The sequence below is a fragment of the Hypanus sabinus genome, chromosome 2 (genome assembly GCF_030144855.1).
Source record: "Hypanus sabinus isolate sHypSab1 chromosome 2, sHypSab1.hap1, whole genome shotgun sequence".
Classification (NCBI taxonomy): Eukaryota; Metazoa; Chordata; class Chondrichthyes; order Myliobatiformes; family Dasyatidae; genus Hypanus; species Hypanus sabinus.
Window position 1 is genome coordinate 51,279,918 of NC_082707.1, and position 22,213 is coordinate 51,302,130.

General features: G+C 39.9%; 1 long non-coding RNA gene across 1 annotated transcript in view; it reads left to right on the plus strand.

The window, feature by feature from the left end:
- The first annotated feature begins 1,167 nt into the window (after window positions 1-1,167).
- LOC132378673 (uncharacterized) overlaps window positions 1,168-22,213 on the plus strand; it is a 45,956-nt gene continuing 24,910 nt past the window's right edge. The window contains exon 1 of the long non-coding RNA XR_009507153.1: window positions 1,168-1,865. This is a non-coding gene — a long non-coding RNA (uncharacterized LOC132378673). The remainder of the gene's footprint in view (window positions 1,866-22,213) is intronic.

Below are 22,213 nucleotides of genomic sequence, written 5' to 3' on the forward strand. Positions count from 1 at the left end.
AACCCGTTGTATGCAGTGTTATTTCATTTTGTGGCTCCCAGTGTTTTCTTTTCTGTGGGAAATGGGTCCATATTGGCTCTTTTAGTGGTAAACGTTGCCGACCCCTGATCAAGACTAATCCTGAACTCTACATTTCTAGTTACTCATAGTACACAAACACAAGAAAATGTGCAGATGCTGGGAATCTAAAGCAACACACGCACAATGCTGGAGGAACTCAGCAGGCCAGGCAGCATCTATGGAAAAAAGTAAACAGTTGATCTTTTGGGCCGAGACCCTTCATCAGGGCTGGAGAGGAAGAAGAGAAGTCAGAGTAAGATGGTGGGGGGAGTGGAGGAAGAAATACAAGGTGGCAGGTGACAGGTGAAATCGGGAGAGGGGGAGGGGTGAAGTAAAGAGCTGGGAAGTTGATTGGTGAAAGAGAAAGTTCTGGAGAAGGGGGAATCTGATTAAAGAACAGACAGCCATAGAAGAAAAGGAAGGGGGAGGAGCACCAAAGGGAGGTGATGGGCAGGTAAGGAGATAAGGTGAGAAAGGGAAACAGGAATGGAGAATAGTGAAGGAGGGGAGGGGGACAATTACAGAAGCTTGAGAAATCAATGTTCATGTCATCAGGTAGGAGGCTAACCTGACGGAATATAAGGTGTTGCTCTTCCAACCATAGAACATAGTACATTTACTTTTCCTTCCTTTTCATGTATCTGACAATGTATATCTAACTTTAAAATATACAAAATCTGTTTCCTCTGCCCTTTAATGATGAAATTTCAGAAACTCATGTTTCTACAAGAGAAAATAATCATTTGCCTCAAATTTTCTCTTTAGCAGGCATTCCTTTATTCTTAAATGCATGATCCTGTTGTCCTAAGTTTTCACACAAGAGACAACGTCAATTCCACATCCGCTCTGCCAAGGCCTGCTGGGACCTATTGTTTCAAGTCACCTCTCAATGTTCAACAAGATCCACTAACTGGATACAAGCCTAGCATGTTCAACCTTACAACATAATGCATACATTTCCAGTTGCTCTGATACAGTGTTTATGACAACAAGCCCAAGGAACATTTCCATTTCTAAGCTCGAGTCATAGTCAGGAACCTGCTTGAACAAATCTTATTGCTTGCTCCTCTTTCTACGCCCTTCAGCTCCATTGCATAACCTGTTGGAAGGATGTTTGATAACAGCCTGAAAAGTGGGATTGACATGATATCACTTAACCAATGACATTTAGAAAAGAGAAAAGGGGGATGGCTGAATGGGAGGATGGAGCAGATGCAGAAGGTAAAGGGGGAAGAGAAAAGGCTTAAGATGAAAGAGTTAAATTTAAAAATAAAAAGTTTTAAATATAAAAAGTTAAATTTAACATTACTTAAACAATTTAGTAACTGAAGGAATGTAAGTTTTAGTTATTCAAGTTCTGGATCAGGTTGGTTAATATCATATTAGAATGCCACTGAATAAAGGATCTAACTTTCTGACTTCAAGTGTAAAATAGAGTATAATGTTACTCTAACTCACAGGTTTAATACACAAAACCAATAAGATCTTAAAAATAACAGAAGATTTATTGCTTGAGTAGAGCAAATCATAATGTTGAGTGAATGGAAAATTCCAGATATTCACAATTTACTATGCATCTTTGAATCCACTGGGTTTTTTGGTCAATACACACATTAATAACAGTGTGCACTGTTAGTATGTTGTTACCTTCCCAGCAAGGCCCAACCCACTATTTGGTAACCTATTTATATGCTGAAAATCTATTGACCTTGTGCTTATGGTTTGGCTGTTCTGCCTGTTCTAAAAATAAAGAGGAAACATTTTACATTGGATTTCAGAGTTGGTTGGATATTTAATTTACGAAGGTAAGTTTTTAATGTCTAGAATTATGAGAACTGAGGTGGATTTTAAAACATTCCTGGCAAACCAGCTCACACATTATGTCTTCCTCTCTATCTTCTTTTATATTTTCCTTCATTTTTGACTGAACCTTAACGACCTTACTCAGCCAAACACAGCAGAGTCTGTAAAATTTTCCACAAGTGTTGCCAGTGTGTTGTGTTGTGCTCAACAGGTACATTTATTACATGCAATTGTTTGCAACATTTCCTGAAGTGCTACAAACAAAGCACAACACCATGGTGGGCAGGCACGGTCACGTGGCAGCCGCACAGAGTAGAAACTCTGGCACACAAATGATGAACAAAGAACTCTTGGAATTCTTTGAACATACTTCTCCTGTTGAAGTTTTGTTTAACACTTCCAAATGATTCACAACTACCTTGATTCTAAATGTGTTCAATCAGAAAATATCCAAAGCCTTTATAATGCTGGCAAAGAATTCAGAGATTTGTATTGTGCTAGATGGATATTGCAGTAAATTTTAGAGAATATTATTATATTTTCTTTGGGTCTGATCATGCAAATAAATGTCAATTTGTTGAATCTTTAATAAAGCTAAGAATGCACAAAGAAATTGCAGATCAATTCCACTAGATGGCAGACAAGGCTCATAGAAATATTAAAGGCTACCTCTCTGACACAAGGAAGATTTTACTACAACTGATTTTAAGTAATTTACTGACTTTGGTAAATTCTGCACAATTGCTTTGAAAATTTCCAAAGTTCCACTGCATTATCCTATTGGAAAACCTCGGGCTGCATTTAGAAAATAATATTGTGCTTTATATGTTTGGACAAAATGCTCCACCAGGTGGCGGTGTCAAGTTACAAGTTGATATTGCTTATCAGAACAATGAGAGCTCTTATTGTTTGTGTAAGATCTGGGGTTATGTTCACACTCTACCAATTTGCAAGCTTTTTCATCCAGTTTCACGTCAGAAGTGTAACCTGTGGAGGTTGCTTTCGTTACGACTGAAGCTTGCAGATACTAACATACAAATCAGGATTAGACCACTCCTGTTCTGCCATTCAGTAAGTTTGTGGCTGAGCTGGCTACAACCGTGGCAAGCTTTTCATTCCTTCCTTATTAAAAATATAGAGGGTTATGGAATGACAAAGAGATGCTGTATACTATGCCATAAAAACTTTGGGAACTTTTTAGAGTTTGTAAAATTCCATGATCATATTTCATTGTGAAGATACATTTCAAATATTCATATCAACACTTGTCTAACCAGTCATGTTCATAACTGTAAACTATAATGAGCCAAAGGGTGGGTATTCATGGCTGCTTATTGTATGAAAAAGAGAGCTGGATCGCCAACCTAACACCGGCAGATAGCGCAGACCAACAACTGTGACTGCGGCAAAAGTCATTTCCTTTGATCTCTCTCATGCTCTGGGTTTTTGGCCTTTTCCTGTGTTGTAGTACTCTGTAGCTATGACTCAATGATGTAAGAACCTGCCAAGGTCTCAGGAACTCTGCCTGGAATGGCGTTGAAGGAAGAAGCCTTTACCAAATGGTCAACTTGCATCCTTCTGCACGTTTTGTGTTAATTTTGAATTTCTGGCATCACAGAAGAGAAATTGTAGTTTTGTTTATAAGCTGTCACGATGTGTGCTGGCAATGTGGCAACCCAAGTGCAGAGGAAAGACAGATTGATGGAGATTTCATAAGAATTCCAACAGAACATCAGGGCCTCAGGCAAGCCACACCCTGAAACATAACATTCTCAAATGAGGACCTCGCGATTAGTGCTAATTGGGCACCCACTACAATAAGACGAGTAACACAGAGTCCCCAAACCTATCAAAATAAACTTAACAAGTTTAAACAGGAAGCACCAGGAGACTACATAACAAAGTATTTTGCTTTATGCCTTCAAAATATCAAACTAATTCAAAGAAAGACATGGGAGTCCAGGAATAGGGGTCTAACTTTGAGTTCACTTTTAGCAAGGCATGTACCTATCACCTGGTAGCGTGATGATGTATGTAATTCACGTATTTATACATATAACCCGTAATGAACTATTTAAACAAAAAAGAATGCTTAATCAACCTATATATATATATATTTACAGGATTCTTCAAGTATTATTTAAAAATTAAATACACAACAGTCCTCCCTGCCTAGCTATAAACTCCAACTCAATAGAGAATGCATCTCAACTATACACACCAGTATATTATATAACTACTGTACGGACATCCACAGCATAGTAAATTTTAAGTTGTCCCATTCAGACCTAAAGATTTATTTGCTGTGGAGGATTTCTTACTATTGTGGGATAACGTCTTTCCTGCCAAGGGGGTCACTCTGCTTGGCAGGTGAGACTTGTGGCTGTGAATCAATCTCAGGTTCTGGGGCCTCCTCCGTGGTGGTTGTAGGAGTTGACTCTGAGACTGCAGGAAGTGACGCTGACAGCAGTAGCTACCTTCATTCTTCTGGTTTGTGCATCTTGATCATGGGAAGATGAACTTAGTTCATTGAAGTATTCACTAATCCTGCTATTGCTCCCTTTATGATCAAATCTCTCCTCTTGGTTTCCGTATCCACAACATTGTCTGACGAACTCTCTGTTTTCATATTTCCATTCACAGCTTTCTTTTTGACCTTCCATTCATCCAGCTGGGCTTTGGTCTTTGCATCCACTTTTACAAGCGGCTTTTTGTCTCCCACGTGAAGATCATGCACTAACCCCGATACACACAGAGTGGATTCTGGTTCTGTATCAAAGCTGAATGCTTGCAACTTCCCTGAAGCTCCTTGAATTCTCTTTCAACTTAAAACCAAGACACATTTCACAAGTAATTGCTTGATTAACATATCAGAGTCTTTCTCAGATATGTTGCCTGCAAAAATTGTTGTAGTCGGACCACTGTTTTTGTCACGACCATGCTTCCTCTGAGCAGCCTGGTCCTTCCTTGGTCTGACATGCTTTCCAATCAGAGACACAGAGGTTGGCACCGACATCCCCTTGTTATTTGTTTGACAACAGCTCATGGGGTACAACCTGGAGAATATTGTGGCATCATCCAGTACCTTTCTTAATTCACTTTCAGTTGGTTTCATTGCAGAGGATGTGGCATGCAAATGGCGGATGGATCTCCAATCAAGTTGTAGTTGTTTCAGCCAATCGTGCCCCCACAGTGCTGGTCCTCCTATTTTTACCACACATAATCTCAGTTTAGTTTGTTGGTCATTGTATTTCACTCTCACAAATGCAGTTTTCTGCAGTAGAAGTTCTTAGGTGGATATCTGCAGGCTTCAATTTAGTGTCTTTGAAATTCTTCTCAAACTCATTTTGTGGAATGACTGAGCCAGTGACTAATTCAATTTTAATTAACTTGCTGTTCACCAGCTGTAAGCCATATTGGTTAGTTTTCGCATTGTAAAGCTCTAGATTACACAGTCCCTTGTCACTCTCATCATTATCAGATTTTTCATCAACAGCCTGCAGATTAGTGCTCTCTTTGAAACTTGACTTTTCATCTTTTTCTCTTGTCTGTGCAAACCACTTATTTTTGCCTCCCCAACATGGTCTTTGTATGTGTCCTACTTTGTTGCATTTTCTGCAAGTTTCACCTTTAAATCTACATTGGTCTGGAGTTTGTGAGCCCGAGCCACAAGGGTAACACTATTTGTTCAGCCAGGCCAGTTCCCGTTCAGACATTATCGTTGTGTTCATGCTCAGTTTCTTTCTTGACTGCAACTCGATTGCACCTCTGTCTGTTGTTTCCAATGAAACTGCAACTTCAACTGCTCTTTTAAAGATAAATTGTGCTTCAGTTAGGAGCCAGTTGTGAATGCTATTTTGTAAGATTTCACAAACTAAACGATCTCTCAGTGTGTCATTAAGGTCATTGTGAACTGACAATGCTGAGACAATCTCTTCAATTCAACCCTGTACACTGAAATGGACTACCCGTTTTTTTACTCTCCTTAGGTAGCCTAAAGCAGTCTGCAATCAATAATGACCTTGATTCTAAAAGTTTCTGCATTCCTTTTACAATATCAGCAAAGCTCATTTTGGATGGTTTGGTTGGAGCAATCAGATTTCGAAGCAAACTGTATGCCTTTAAACCCAATGCACTCAGCAAAATTGGTTCCTGTTTCTCAATTACCATTTCATTCATAATTTGCTGAATTAACTCATTATATATATATTTTGTGTAAGCAAATGTGTTAGTTTTTCTAACATCTCGCCATTTATGTTTTTTATGATGATTATCACCTGCTACTCACTCTTTATGAACCTTTGAATTCTTCCGTTTTGATTGTTTTTTTTAAACTTGATTGCATCTTCCCTTCTGAAGAATACGCGCAGTGCTACTTTTCACTCAACCATTCCTCACTGCGCAGTTCTTTTAACTTGAAAGTCTCACTGCAATTGACGAGTCAGCAGCCGCCTTGGGTTCGTTTTAAAAACACCTCATCGCCTATGTGCCTTCAAAACATTAAACCATTTGAAAGGAAGACAGGCATCCAGGAAGGCTGGTCTAACTTTGAATTTACTTTTATTGAGGCATGCACGTATCACGTGGTAGCATGATGACTTATGTAACTCCAATGTTTATATCTATAACCTGTAATTAATTAGTTAAATGAGCAAAACTGCTTAATCAACCAATATATATATTCAGGATTACTAAAATAATAAATACACAACACAAAGAGTGAGTCACTCGAGAAAAAGCTTAAGGAACTCTATATGATTAACGACTCTCGTAAAACAATAATTAACCCATTTCAGGTGATCAACAATCCTCAGAGCCCAGCGGTCTCCAACTCCCTGCACAAGCCCAAAGTGCTCAATAAATAAACACAGAAGGAAAATTTGTGAACACATGATACTCCAAGAAAAGACGAGTGAATGGTTAACCAGGGTGCTAGTTATCTGCTGGATTCTGGATCCAGGAGATGAACGGTTAACAGAACCTTACATTTCTAACCCATCAGCATAGAGCAGGCTGGATAATGCAGAAGAATCATTTAGTAACACCATTGCAAGAGATAAAGGCCTTCTTTCTAAGGAATTCTGGTAATTCATTTTGATCATGGATAATGTGAGTCCATTAGAACTTAAGCAAGGTTTGCTAATGAGAATCAAAGAAAATGTTTACTGAGAACAAATCCCGTAGTTCCAGCTGATAAGGGAGAATGCAGCATTTCATTGCATCTCTTCATTGCAAGCCTGAGATCTCTACAAATTTATTAAAAATGCCTGAGCAGATCTTTTTAAACAGTAAATCAGAAGGTCAATTACTAGTTTGCAAAACTTAATGAAGAACCTTCACTGATGACATTTGAACAGCAGAGTTCCAATTCTATGAAATGGCCTTAGGAAAAGCCAGGGTGTGTTTCAGCAGAAGCAAACGAGTCTTGGAGAGAATGCAAAGGAGCAGTTGCCACAGTAGTTGACGGTGGCTGAGAGGAGCAACAGAAAGCTGTAGGCCTGGGATCAAGAAGAAAGAGTAAACAGTGTTGTCAAGAAAACAGAGCTGAGCCGTGCCCTGAAAATGTTAACAGCGATCGCACAACTGAGAGCTTCAAAGGACAAGAAACAATTGAGAAGCTTTCTCAGACTAGCCCAGTCCTGACATCTCAAAGCACTCAGCAAATATGCCTCTGTCAGGCCAACATTCCCCCTATTAAGACACAAATTACTCTGTAAATTCTAAAGATTTTTAAAGATCAGCTTTATTTGTGAAATGTACATCGGAACATCAAAAACCTACAGTGAAATATGGCCGGCACAGTCTGAGGATGTGCTGGGGGCAGCCCACAAGTGTCACCGTGGTTCCAGGGCAAAGAAAGCACTTCCACATCCTACTAAACCATACATCTTCGGAATGTGGGAGGAAACCAGAGTACTCAGAGGAAACCCACGTGTTCATGGGGAAATGTTTACAATTGCTGGCACTGTAAAGTGTTACTCTAGCTGCTATGCATTCATACTACCCGTTCTGATGGATAGTAACATCATTCCAATGCCCAACACTAGACTGCAGAAACGGATGCATCACTTGAACTCCATCATAGCTAGGGAGAATTGGGAAGACACATAATCTTCTCAAAGTCTGCCTGATAAAAGATCTCATTCCCACCAACTCATCAGCATCCTCAGTACACCTGCTCAAAATGGAGAATTGGAGATAGTAGCAAGAATCTCGAGTCTATTCACCAGGAGAACAGGAAAACAATGGAAAGATGCGCCATTTCCAAAACTCACCAGCAGCTCACCCCTTTGACCATCTCCTGCCCCAGCTGTGGCAAATTCTGCAGATCCCACACTAATTTCATTAACCACCTCAGAACCCAAAGAACTCAAATAGAAGGAAAGCACCCTCAAACCCTTGGGGCTGCCTGAAAAGGATACGCCTCCTCTAAAGACTTGAGAACAGCCCGGCTTCATCTCAATGACAATTCCAGTTTACACACTAACATCAGCAGAAAGAAGATACACGATTTTGAAAGCCAAGTGTGATGTACCACGGTTCTCTCCACTGAAATCACAGTAGAAGGTAGTCAGCAACTTTATGCACAAATGTACATAAAGAACATATGTACAACAGCTTCAAAGGTTGTTCTTGAGATCTGAGTTGTGATTTTATTCTGAAATACAAATAGCATCAAGGCATATTTACAGAATCAGACTAAGAAGATCAGAGAAAGGGCAATAAACAGGGGAGGTTACAGATACTTTATCAGCAAGTGGTTTAGAGATAGCTTGAAAAATATAACAAGGCAGAAGCCGTCCTTGAGCCTGATGGCATAGCAGCTGAAAGCACATACCCCCCACAGCTCAAAGGCAGTTTCTATCCCACTGTTTTCAGATTACTGAATGGTTCCCTAGTATGATCAGATGGACTCTTGACTTACAATGAATCTCATTATGATCTTACACCTTATTGTCTACGTGTGCTGCACTTTCTCTGTTGCTATTACACATTATTCTACGTTTTGTAATCACTTTATTTAGTACTACCTCAATGCATTGTATTGATTTGTATGATTTGTATGCAAGACACCATTTTTGTTGTACCTTGGTACACAAGACAGTAATGAACCCATTCCAGGGAGATATTTGTAATCTATCTTCAACCGTGGACCATGCTGTTCCCTCTACATTTGCAAGTGGGTGGCACAGTAGTGTAGCAGTTAGCATAACGCTACAACAGCAACAGCAAACTGAGTTCAATTCCTGCCACTGTCCGTAAGGAATTACTACATTCTCGCTATGACCACATGGGTCTCCTTTGGGTACTCCAGTTTCCTCCAAAGAGGTCGGGGTCAATAGGTTAGTTGGTCACATGGGTGTAATTGGCTTGTGGGCAGAAGGGCCTGCTGTTGTGCTGCATCCCTAAATAAAACAAATTAATAAATAAGTTAACACGAAGAAATCTGCAGATGCTGGAAATTCAAGCAACACACACAAAATGCTGGTGGAACACAGCAGGCCAGGCAGCATCTACAGGGAAAAGCACTGTCGACGTTTCGGGCCAAGACCCTTCGCCAGGACTAACTGAAAGGAAAGATAGTAAGAGATTTGAAAAAAGTAGAAGGGGGAGGGGTAAATGCGAAATGATAGGAGAAGACCGGAGGGGGTGGGGTGGAGCTGAGAGCCAGACAGGTGATTGGCAAAAGGGATACAGAGCTGGAGAAGGGAAAGGATCATGGGGCAGGAGGCCTAGCGAGAAAGAAAGGGGGAGAGGAGCACCAGTAATGTGTTTGTATAATGATAGTATTGGATACCAGAATCATGCGGAGTGTCCATTTCTCAAACAATGTAAGAGTTCTGCAGTCTTGAACATTCCTTTTGCAGCTACAACTTTTCACTCAGTGATCACTTTATTATGTTCACCTATATCAGCCAACATGTCCATCCAAGTAAGTACTCAACCAATCATGAGTCCGCAACTCAATTCATAAAAGCATGCAGACATGGTCATACGGTTCAGTTGTTGTTGAGACCAGACATCAGAATGGAGAAGAAATGTGATCTAAGTGACTTTGACTGCGGAATGATTGTTGGTGCCAGACGGGATGGTTTGACTATCTCAGAAACTGCTGATCTCACACACAACAGTCTCGAGAGTTCATAGAGAATGGTGCGAAAAAGCAAAAAACTCCAGTGAACAGCAGCTTCATGGCAAAAATGAGAGGCCAGAGGAGAATGGTCAGACTAGTTCAACATGACAGGAAGGCGACAATAACTCAAATCACCACGTTCTACAACAGCGGTGTGCAGAAGAGCATCTCTGAATGCACAACACGTCAAACCTTTAAGTGGATGGGCTACAGCAGCAGAGGACCACGGACATACACTAGTGGCTACTTTATTAGATACAGGAGGTACCTAATAAAGTGTTCACTGAGTGTCAATGTGTTGCCTTGTATATACCAGCTTGGGGGGTAAACATCTACCGCTTCTCCCTGGATTGATCAATCAGAGATGGCTTCTCACTGGAAAAAGATGGGCCTCGAGCTGAATCCAGAAACAACAAAACCCAAAAAGGTGCAAGAGGAATTACTCCAGAACATAGACGTAGATCACTTGGATAAAATGGCAGCCTGTCACCCACAAAGATATGGAGGGAATGGTGTCAACATAGTGTCAATAAGAAGGGATGACAGTGACATTCCACTTGAACAATGGCACATGGTGTTCACACACAATCTCAAGATTGCTATCTTAAGAGATGTACACTATTACTTCAACCTTTTGAGGATGAAGAACTTGAGCATAGACCAAATGCAATTAAAGTTCAAATTTGATTTGTTGAACAAGAGATTTCTGAGAAAACCAGAGCCAACAGAAACCAGTTCACCTCAAGAGAAATTTAGAGTTTTCAGAATGACACTGTTCGCCATTGTGAACTCTACCCCACACCATAAAGAGAATGCAGTATCTTGGAGAAACATGTGCAAATACTCAGGAGTACCCTTATTAGTGAGTGACAGTGCAATGAGAGACAGAAGACCCAGGCTTTGTCATATTGTTCCACTGGCCTCCCTTTGTATGACTGACATGAAATTGTCCACAGAGCTACTACATGTCAGAAGCCAAGCAATAGACTGCATATCCTCAATAAACCAGGATAAAGGTAACTACCAGCTGAAAACAGCCAAAGTGAACAGTAAATACTGTTTGCTCTAAACTGGTAGTTCAGTTTTCCCACAGTTTCTTTCAAAAACATAATCTATCCTTTATTGCATCTATTAGAAAGAACAGAAAATTGTGCACAAAATACCTGATAATATTTATTTCATGAAGCCTGAAGATTTGGTGGAAGATTATTGAAAATCTTGGCAAAATGGTAAAAATATCTAATTTTACATAATCATAATTATGAGTTAATTATAACTCAGACTCCTCAATACTCGAAGCCTGGACTGACACCTTGCCCTATTGTCCTGTTTATTATTTATTGTAATGCCTGCACTGTTTTTGTGCACTTTATGTAGTGCTGTGTAGGTCTGTAGTCTAGTGTAGCTTTCTCTATGTTGTGTTTTTTTTACATAGTTCAATCTAGTTTTTGTACTGTGTCATGTAACACCATGGTCCTGAAAAACGTTGTCTCATTTTCACTATGCACTGGACCAGCAGTTATGGTTGAGATGACAATAAAAGTGACTTGACTTGACTTGACTTATACCACATCTAATGATTTTCCACTCACATGACAGAAATTGGGAGAAACCCTTTTGAATTCCACACGAAGGCCTTAAGAAAGTAATAATGAAAAAGTTCTTGTAGAATGCCTTGACAAAAGTACATTTTATTTTGTATAATAACAAGCCAAGCTTATTTAAAATATGCACTAAGAATTTTGTTTAATATTTGAAAATATAAAAGATTCCCCTACAATATAGTTTATGCAAATACTCCATTTAGGGATAAGGGCATCTCATTTGTTAATCTGATTTATTAAGCCAACTACAAAACTAGTGATTTACAATATTTGGGTACATTGATTAAAATCACTTGTAGCTATCATTACAATGTTCCAGAAATTTATGGAAAGTTACAGCATAAAGAAACAACACATTATGCCTACATCAGGTGGTGAGGAAGGTCATTACGGTTGGTATTCATTTCGAGAGGCCTAAAATATAAAAGCAAGGTTGTAATGCTGAGGCTTTATAAGGCACTGGTGAGGCCTCATCTGGAGTATTGTGAGCAGGTTTGGCCCCTTATCTAAGAAAGGATGTGCTGATATTGGAGGGGTTTCAAGGGAGATTCACAAAATGATTCTGGGATTGAAAGGCTTATCATATGAGGAGTGCTTGATTTCTCTGGGCCTTTACACACTGGAATTCGAATGAATGGGGGGGACGTCATTGAAACCTATCGAATGTTGAAAAGCCTCAATAGAGTGGATATGGTGATGATGCATCTTGTGGAGGAGAAGTCTAAGACCAGAGGACACATCCTCAGAATAGAGGGGCAATCATTTAGAACAGAAGAGGAGGAATTTCTTTAACTAAAGAGCGGTGAACCTGTGGAATTTGTTGCCACATGTGGCTGGGAAGGCAATTGGTTAGGTTTATCTAAGATGGAAGTCGATAGGTTCTGGATTAGTCAGGGCATGAAGGGATATGGGGAGAAGGCAGGAGATTGGGCTGAGAGGGAGATGGATCAGGTATGATGAAATGGCAGAGCAGACTCGATGGGCTAAATGGCCTAATTTTTCTCCTATACCATTTCCTTGGGAAGCTACCCAATCAGTTTCACTCATTTACTGTTTCCCCAAATCCTGGCTCCAAATCTCCATTAAATATCACGAATGAAACATTTCCAACAGACTTTCATGAATACCGTTTTGGATTACAATCAATCCAAAATGATCCAAAATATGTTTCCCAGGCACACAATTTCTTTTGCCAATTACCTTCCAAAGAAAACAAAGCTTCACTTTGATTGCTCAAGCATGGTTCAAGCTCTTCGTATTTCCTTAAGTAATTATTCTTTAAACTGCATTCCTATGTTAGATACTGACAATCCTCATTTTGAAATCTTCATCTGCATAATACCTTTGACTGGTTGAATTCCCATGGACTCTGTCTTTCATTTGGCATGGTTGCTAAGGCCAGGCTACTGCATAACAGGCCCCAGAATCATCAAGAGCCAGGGCCTTCTAGCACCACCACTCACCTACACATTAGGAATAATTTACAGTTGAGTTAAGGTGTCTGCAAGCTGCATTGAGCTGGTCAAGTTAATGGATTTCCTGGACATGCGCATAAATAGCGAATTGGGGACTTACCGATAGTTCTGGTTGCTGATTCTGCCATTATATTTTGTCCATGGAGTCCAATGGCAGGGCCCAATTTTGATTGAATTAACTGGGAATCGTCTCTTGGATCTTATGGCCAGCTGGACTAGAAAGAGAAATCTAAAATTCCATTGATGTGAATGGAAATTCAAGGTCTGCAGATTAGGATCCAAAGAGGAAGAGATATTGAAGCAGAAACTGTTTGAATTACTCAGCAGAGCAGATAATATCTATAAAAAGTGATGGCTACCATCATAGCCAACAGAACTGAAGAAAGATCATCAGCCTGAAATGCTAATTGCTTCTTTCTCCTCTGCTTGACTTGCTAAGTGTATCCAACATTTTCTGATTGATATCAGATTTCCAACATCTGCATTCACTTTACTTTGCAAAAAGGGAAAGTAAGCATTTTTTAATTTTGATTTTTGTTTCTTGGTTTTAATTATTTCTCAATGTTTTAATTAACCTTACTTTTCATTCTTATTTTTTTATTCCATTTTTATTTCAATTGCTGAAGTTCTTAAATGTATTTGCACTTCATTGTCCATAGTTCCATTATCTTTCACACCTCAATGTCCGAATTATGGGTATGGAGCAGGTTTTGGCCTCGGCATCCAGTTCGGATAAACCAGTGAGTCATGAGCTACAGGATGTACAGCTGAGGGACAGGTTTCAGTTAAAAGCCTTTGACATTCTGGCAACCAGAGGGGTGCTTCTGGTTACACTGCCCGAGGTCTCCTCAGTTCAGATGCAGATCGATGCTGGTTGGTGCCCACAAAGTCCTGGGAGAAGGTGTTGGGGGAGAAGGGTGGTGTGGAGGCAGGATTGGTTGGTAAAGTAGGGCCAGCTCACCCAGTCCTCTACAATTAGAAAAAAAATTACAGATCGTTGGAGACAATGAACAAAAAGTCCACGCAACACAAGAACGTAAGAAAATAGGAGAAAGATTAGGACACAAACCCAAGAGCTGGCAGCAGCATTCAAAATTATCCTGGCTGATCTACCCCAGGCATCAACTTCCTGTGCCATTTTCCCATAGTCATGAATACCGATCTTTCAAAGTGTACCTACTTCCTCCATTAATACCTTCGGTGACCTTGTCTCCACTTTCTGAGAGAAGACACTCAAAGTCAATTCCATGAAAGATACAGAAAATGCACTTCTTTAAAATTAACAAAGCTATTAATTGTTGCGAATCAATTAGCAACAAAGTAGCTCGTAACTACAAACATTTATGCTGCCTAGTCTCATAATCTACAAATGACAACTTTGAATATGCAACTTGTATTTGTAAATTCGTTTTTTTATTTGCCATACTTTGCTTAAGTAATAGGAGTTTAACTACCTCCGTTTTTTGTTACAATGCATCTCAACACAGGAATATACCAATTTCCTCAACTGTTGTGGTAAGGAATCGCAACTCAAAAAGTGCATGATCCCCTGCAAATGGAAAACTCACTTGTAATAATTTTATTGTGAGAAAACGCTGAGTAATCATTTCTATACTTCACAATAAGTTACTTGGAAAATGAGAAGATCTTTGATAAAACAGATAGTCTAAATATCTGGGAGAAGCACATCAGAAAGAGAATGAAATAACTCACAAGCTAACAATAATTCATAATTCATGCAAGTTTTGAACTTGCAAAACCAAATTATGAGGGACTGATACAAACTATACCCAAACACAATTTTAATATTTATATATGTAGGATCAATTTTAAAAATTAAAAAATTTGGTTATTTAAATCAAAAATGCAATTGCAGGTTCCAAACCTGCAACAGGAAGAATCTCCAGAGAATTCAGCCTGCAATCCGCAGAGAATCAGCTCCCTCCACCTGACACAGATCCATGAGCAAACCAACATATTAAGTAGGGTCCAATATTACCAAGTGTCTCCAAGTCACGAAGTTGATAGTTTCCACTCTGGTCTATGGCCTTTAAGGAAAAATATTGTCCGTAATTTCATCAAGGAACTGTTTATCGAGTTTGATCTATAGGTGACTCCCAACCAAAGACTATTGATAGAACTGACTCTTGATATCTTCTGAATTGACCCGTTACATCACTCAGCTGTACTAGAACATGAAAGCAAAAGACAAGAACAAAATCTTTTTTTTTTATATAAGAGACCGTATTTCACTGTGTTGACCAGGCTGCGCTGCAGCATCTATTCACAGGTGCGATCCCACCACGGATGGGCACGGGGGCTTTGACCTGCTCTGTTTCCGACCTGGGCTGATTTACCCCTCTTCACTCAACCTGGTGATTCCGGACTCCTCCGGGAACACCATATAGATGCCCATCTTGTGAGGACACCCGATCGGCACAGCCCGCAGCAGCCCAGACCTCCTGGCCTCAGTCTCCGAGTAGCCGGATTACAGGCGCGCGCCACCGCGCCCGGCAAGAACAAAATCTGACAGGCCAGTAGATACCAAGCAAGGTACCACCTCCAAAACAGAAACTCAGGTGACCACAAACTCCTTCTGATGACATAATTGAGCTACCATTCAATTAATGAAGCAACATCCTGCCAATGGACTTCGAACAGATGCAATCCTTCCAGGAAATGCTCTGTTTCCTAAAGGATGATAGTGAGTTCGCAGCATTCTATAGATGTGGATGTACATGGTACACCGGAATACACGCTTGCAAAGCAAGGACTTGGAAGTCCCTAATACACCGCAAGTTAAACAAGGGTAAGCAAAGCCTGGACTGATTGCTATTCCTCGTGGTCTGTCATCTGATGAAAAATGCTCCTTACAAAATCACTGATTGGTGTGGGTATTGAGTATTTTCCAGATGAGGACTGTGACTGAGGCTGTTGAGACTTGAGAGACACTACAATCAGATTGGACCTGCAGTAAATGGCATGAGTACTAACATGAGGGGAAAAGATGTTGGTAAGATGGCACCTGTGACCAGTGGCAACATTTTACAAAACCTGTAACTTTCCTTTTATGAATATATTTTTAGGTGCTTCTGTGATCTCCTGGGTGACTTGGTGTGAAGTACAGTATTGGCCAACCTAATGGCGGAACAAGAACCCATGATCAGTTCCATTACTCCATGCTGATTAAATCACTGAGGAAGATTAAAATTGACAAGGGCAAAAGTGTTAAATGAATGGGAGTTCAGTGCTATTTGCATGCGTTTGTCCGGTCTCTCTTCTGTTGCTGCCGGCAGAACATGTAGGAGTCTTGGTCCCACACTGCAAGGTTCAATTTCCTCAGTGGCTTGTGACTGTGGGCTCACCTTAGGCTGAGGTTTGATGTGTAATGTCCTCAGCACTGAACACGCTTTACTATTTGCACGATTTGATCGGGGCACTTCTGATCTGATTTGGATCTGCAGCTGTGACCCTCAGCCATCGGCACCTCGCTGAACTGACTGACTCAGTGGCTGTGTCCACAACTGTTGGCTCCTGGATTGGCTTCACTCTCCTTGGCGGTTTGTGGTTGGGGATTCTGCGGTCTGATGTTTAATGTTCTGTGTGTTACTTGTTCGCTTTTGGTTGTTTGCACGATTTGTTGGTTTCTTTTGCACGCTTGATGGTCCTGTTGTGTGGGCTTTTTAAAAATGCGCTCTTTGATTTTCCTTGTTTTGTGCTACCTACAAGAAGATGGATCTCAAGTTTCTATACTGTATAAATACTTCAGTAATAAATGTATTTCGAACTTTAAAAATATATTCAAGCTCAGTCTTGTTAATCTACTATTGCAATTGCATCTGGAGAAGGTAATACTGGTGGGAAGAATTATATATTGTGGAGACTTTTCTGTGCAAAAGAAGGGGGCTGCACAGTCAAACTGTTCATAGAACCACTACCTCATGGTTTCAGTGAGCGAGCTTCAACCCTGACTTTAGTGTGATACTTTCATTTTCTCCCAGTGGTTCCATGGCTTTTCTCTGGGTGCTCCAGTTTCCAGCAATATCCAAAATATGTGCCAAACTGGTAAGTTAATTGGCCACTGTAAATCACTCCCAGTGAGAGGTTACACAGTAGAGTCTTACAGATGCTGATGGGAACGTGGGGAGAATAAAATGGGATTAGTGTAAGTGATTAGGTTGATGAATTGATGGCCTGAATGGCCTGTTTCTGTGCTGCATGATTCCTTGATCCTACAACCGATTCAGCTCCTAACCACATTAAAGTGTTTGTCCAGGTATGAACAAATGAGCTGAATTCCAGACAAAGTGAGGGAAACTGCTTTAATTAATGCACCATTCAGAAGCAAGTAGCATCAAAGTCAATGGAAATCCAGGAGAAATGTTTCCAGCAGCTGGAGCCATGTCTAGCACAAAGGAAGATGCTTGTTTATTGGAAGGCAATAATTTTAGTTCTGAAATACAGAAATCCTGCATGTTCCTCAGAGCAGTGAACCTTGCATTAATGACTGTCTACATAGAGAAGTAATTATATTTGCTGATCAAAGTAAATTATTAATTTGCAACTCCACAAATAAAGAAAAAGCCCATGCTTTGGACATTACTGACAAGCAAATCAGACGATGAAATTCAGTTGTAAGTGAATGGATGCTTTCAAAGCCTTTCCGCCATCTACAAGGAATACCAGTGAAGTGGTGAAATACTGCGCACTTGTCCAAATAAATTTAGTTCCATCAGCAATCAAATAACTGGATACTGAGGGAAAGACTTCACCACAATAACATCAACAGTTCAAAGAAGCAACTCTCAGTTATCCTCTCAGTGAAAGCTACAGAGAAGTGATAAAACAGGAACCTGAATCATTACCAGTACTGGAATCTTATGTAAAGGAGCTGATCACAGAAGTCATTAGGTGAGAGGTGAATGTGGATGAAGATGAGTGATGAGATGCTGGCTGATTTGGAAAAGGGGACAAAAATGAAAGGACCAGAGGAGGATATTAGTGGGAAGAGCACAGGGAAACAAAAACTACCAGAGGGAAAGCTTGCTTAAAATTGGAAAATTTAGTACTTGTGGCATTGGGTTGTATACTACCCATCACTTGGATAATTTAATTACCAATGAACATAACTTTAACATAACAGGAAACTAGAGCATCTAGAAGAAACCCACACAGTCATAGAAAGAAAGCACAGACACAACATATACATGGCTAGAGATTAGGATTGAATCAGCTCTATGGGAGTACCACTGCCAACTCTGATACTGTGCTACCCCATTGGAAAAAAATCTCACTGGAAAACTGAGCAAATCGAGCAAAAAACAAAAATCTCATCTAATTAACTGATCAATTGATCTAATATTAAATCTGAATGTTACAACTGATAATTGTAAAAATCTGACACTAATTCAATAATAATCCTTATAAGAGCCATTTGTAAATGTTTCTACAAGAATGAGGAAACTGTCCTATTTTATCATTCTGGAGAACACATGTAATCCAAGTGTGAAGCTCTAAGAGAAATTAAATTTTGTCACTTCAATTTTTGTAAAATTCAATTACGATCCAGTTAGGCTTAAACAGGAATTGCAAAAGATTATGAAAAATGAGATCAAATGTTAACAAATAATCTTTATTTTAATGCACACATGTTAAATTTTTTGATGTATTTTCTTTTGATGTGATTACAAATTAAATGCACAGTGAAAGTAATATTTTCCTTCCAGCTCAAATTTCTTGAAGCATGTCCTGCCTTATTCAAAGTAAATTTATTAGCTAAATACATATATGTCACCATATACAATCCTGAGTTTCATTTTCTTGTGGGCATTCACAGTAAACGCGAGAAACTTAATAGAATCAATGAAAGACCTTACCCAACAGGACATCCAAACAACCAATGTGCAAAGGACAACAAACTATATAAACTATATAGAGAAAAGTAAATAATCAGACAAGCAAATAAATAATAAATAGGCAATACGTATCGAGAACATGAGATGAAGAGTCCTTGAAAGTAAGTCCACCAGGTTGTGGGAACAACTCAGTGCGGGGCAAGTGAAGTTGAGTGAAGTTATTCCCTTTGGTTCAATATCCTGATGGCTGCAGAGTAATGACTGTTCCTGAACCTGCTGGTGTGGGTCCTGAGGCTCCTGTACCTTCTTCCTGATGGCAACAGCAAGAAGACAGCCACCCACCCACCAGTGGTGGGGATCCTCGATGACAGGTGCTGCTTCCCTGTGAGTGTGCTCTGTGTAGATGTGCTCAGTGGTGGGGAGGGCTTTACTTTTCGTGGTCTTGGCCTTGTCCTCTTCTTTTTATAGGCTATTCCTTTCCGGATTATTGGTGTTTCCATTCCAGGCTGTGATGCAACTAGTCAATATACTCTCCGCCGTACATCGATAGAAGTCTGTCAAAGTTTTAGATGACATGCCGAATCTTTGCAAACTTCTAAGGAGGTCGAGGCACTGCTGTACTTTTTTTTGTAACAACACTTACATGCTGGACCCAGGGCAGATCTCTGAAATGGTGACACTAAGTAATTCAAACACCCTCCACACTCAAATCTTTCTTTTTAATACTATTAATCTATATGGTTGCTTATAAAATTATATATGCAATATTTTCTTTAAGATCATGCCCTCCATGGAATCTGTCTACACATCTCACTGCCTCAATAGAGCATCCTATATAGAACCCAGCCATCTCGGATAGTCACTCCTCCTCCCTTCCAGAAGATACAAATGCCTGAAAACACATACCCTCCGACTCCAGAACAGCTTTTATCCTGCTGTTTATAAGACTATTGACCGGTCCCCTCACATTCATATCTTTTGCAGCTTATTGTCTGCCTGCACTATATTTTCTTTATGAGTGTAACACTTAATTCACCATTATGCTGTTGCTTTGCCATTACATGGCAACTATACACTGATGTGATGAAATGATCTGTATAGATAGCATGCAAAATTAACTTTTTCACTGTACCTTAATTCATGTGACAATGATAAAACAATTAACTGATTAATCAAATTAGCAATGTATTCCTGAGGGTACTATTGTTGTTAATATTAATTATTTACGTGTTTTTTTAAATATACCACAAGCTCCTCCTAAAACCCTCAAGACTTGCTGTAATACTCTGAAACGGGTCATTTTGTAAATAAAAGGCTGTTTCCAATATATACTTGTATGGTATTGCTTCCACTCTTTTTTTTTTGCCATTCATCAATGTGGCTAGCGACACAGGGGAAGGTAAACAACACAACCACGCACAAGGAGGTGATTTGTTCAGAAAGGGGAACGTATCCAGTACCTTAATGCCAGTATTAATTCTCTGAGCAATGCTCAGGACAAGTGTGTGCATTCTGACGACTAGAATTTCTTGGATATTGGAGGCAAATAAAATTGACTGTAGAGTAATGATCTGAATAATGGAAACCTGCCTATGAAATCAGATCAGACAGATAGGGTGATGTACTCACAAATTCAGAGGGTTAAGTGCCATAATGGATGAGTTGAAAATACTGCAGGGACATGTGACATCAATTATTCAAACTGAAATAACATGTGCGTCATGCACCAGGCTTAGGATTTCTTCAGCATCATCTCAGAATCCGGGCCCACATGCAGTGGATTAGCTGGGATAAATGAATATAAGACCAGAAGACACTGCAGCAGAATTAGGCCATTCAGTCCATTGAGTCTGTGTTTGATTATGGCTGATTTATTTTCTCTCTCAATTCCATTCTCTTGCCTCCTCCTATTAAACTTTGATATCCTTACTAAGTTGGAACCTATCAATTGCTTTATATATACCCAATGACTTGGCCTCCACAGCTGCCTTTGGCAATGAATTCCACAGATTCTCCACCCTTTGGCTAAAGAAATTTCTCCTCACCTCTATTCCAAGGGAATATTCTGATGCTGATCCCTCTGGTCTAAGACACTAACAGTATTGGAAGAGTCCTCTTTCTATTGGATTCCCTTTCCCTGGGAAAACTACTGTGACCAGAGTCAGAATCCGAATCAGATTCAACATCACTAGCATATGTCATGAAATCCGTTTGTTATGTGGCAGCAGTACATTGCAATACATAATAATAAAAAACTATAAATTACAATAAGAAATATATATATATATATATATATATATATAAATTAAATTAACTAAGTAGTACAAAACATGAACACACAAAAAAAAGATAGTGAGGTAGAGTACATGGGTTCATTGTCCATTCAGAAATCTGGTGGCAGGGGGGAAGAACCTGTTCCTGAAATGTTGAGTGTGTGTCTTCAGGTTCCTGTACCTCCTTCTTGGTGGTAGCAATAATACTAGAGCATGTCCTGGGTGATGGAAGTCCTTAATGGTTGATGCCGCCTTTTTGAGCATCACCTTTTGAAGGTGTCTTCAACACTGGGGAGGCTAGTGCCCATTGGAGCTGGCTGAGTTTACAACTTTCTTCAACTTTTTCCAATCCTGTGCAGTGGCCCCTCCATGTCAGATGGCGATGCAACCAGTTAGACTGCTCTCTACAGTACATCTCTAGAAATTTGCTGACATACCAAATCTCCACAAACTCTTAATGAAATACAGCCACTGCAGCATCTTCTTTGTAATTGCATCAATGCTGAGCCCAAGACAGATCTTCAGAGATGTTACACCCACTTTATGTGTGCCCTTTATGACTTTATCAACCTCTACAGGCCACCACCTCCTTCACTCCCTCTGGCCTCTCCTTATAACTCAAACCTTCTTGTCATGGTAACATGCTAGTATCCTTTCCAATGTAATGAAAAAACTATAAATGATACTCCAGATGTGGCCTTACCAATATCTTGCACCACAATGACATGACATCCCAACTCTAATACCATGTCCTATGAAGGCAAGCATGGGAAATATTTTCTTCACCACCCTATCCACCTATCAAAAGGCTATGTACCTGCATTGATCCCCACCCCCTCCCACCCAAGATCCCCTGTACTGCAACACTCCCTAAATTCCTAACCTTGCCATGTTCATCTTACATTCCTCAGGCCACTGGTCCAATTCATCTCAATGTCATCTGAGATAACCTTCATCACTCTCCACCATACTACCAATCTTAGTGTCATTGACAAACTTACTTACCCTC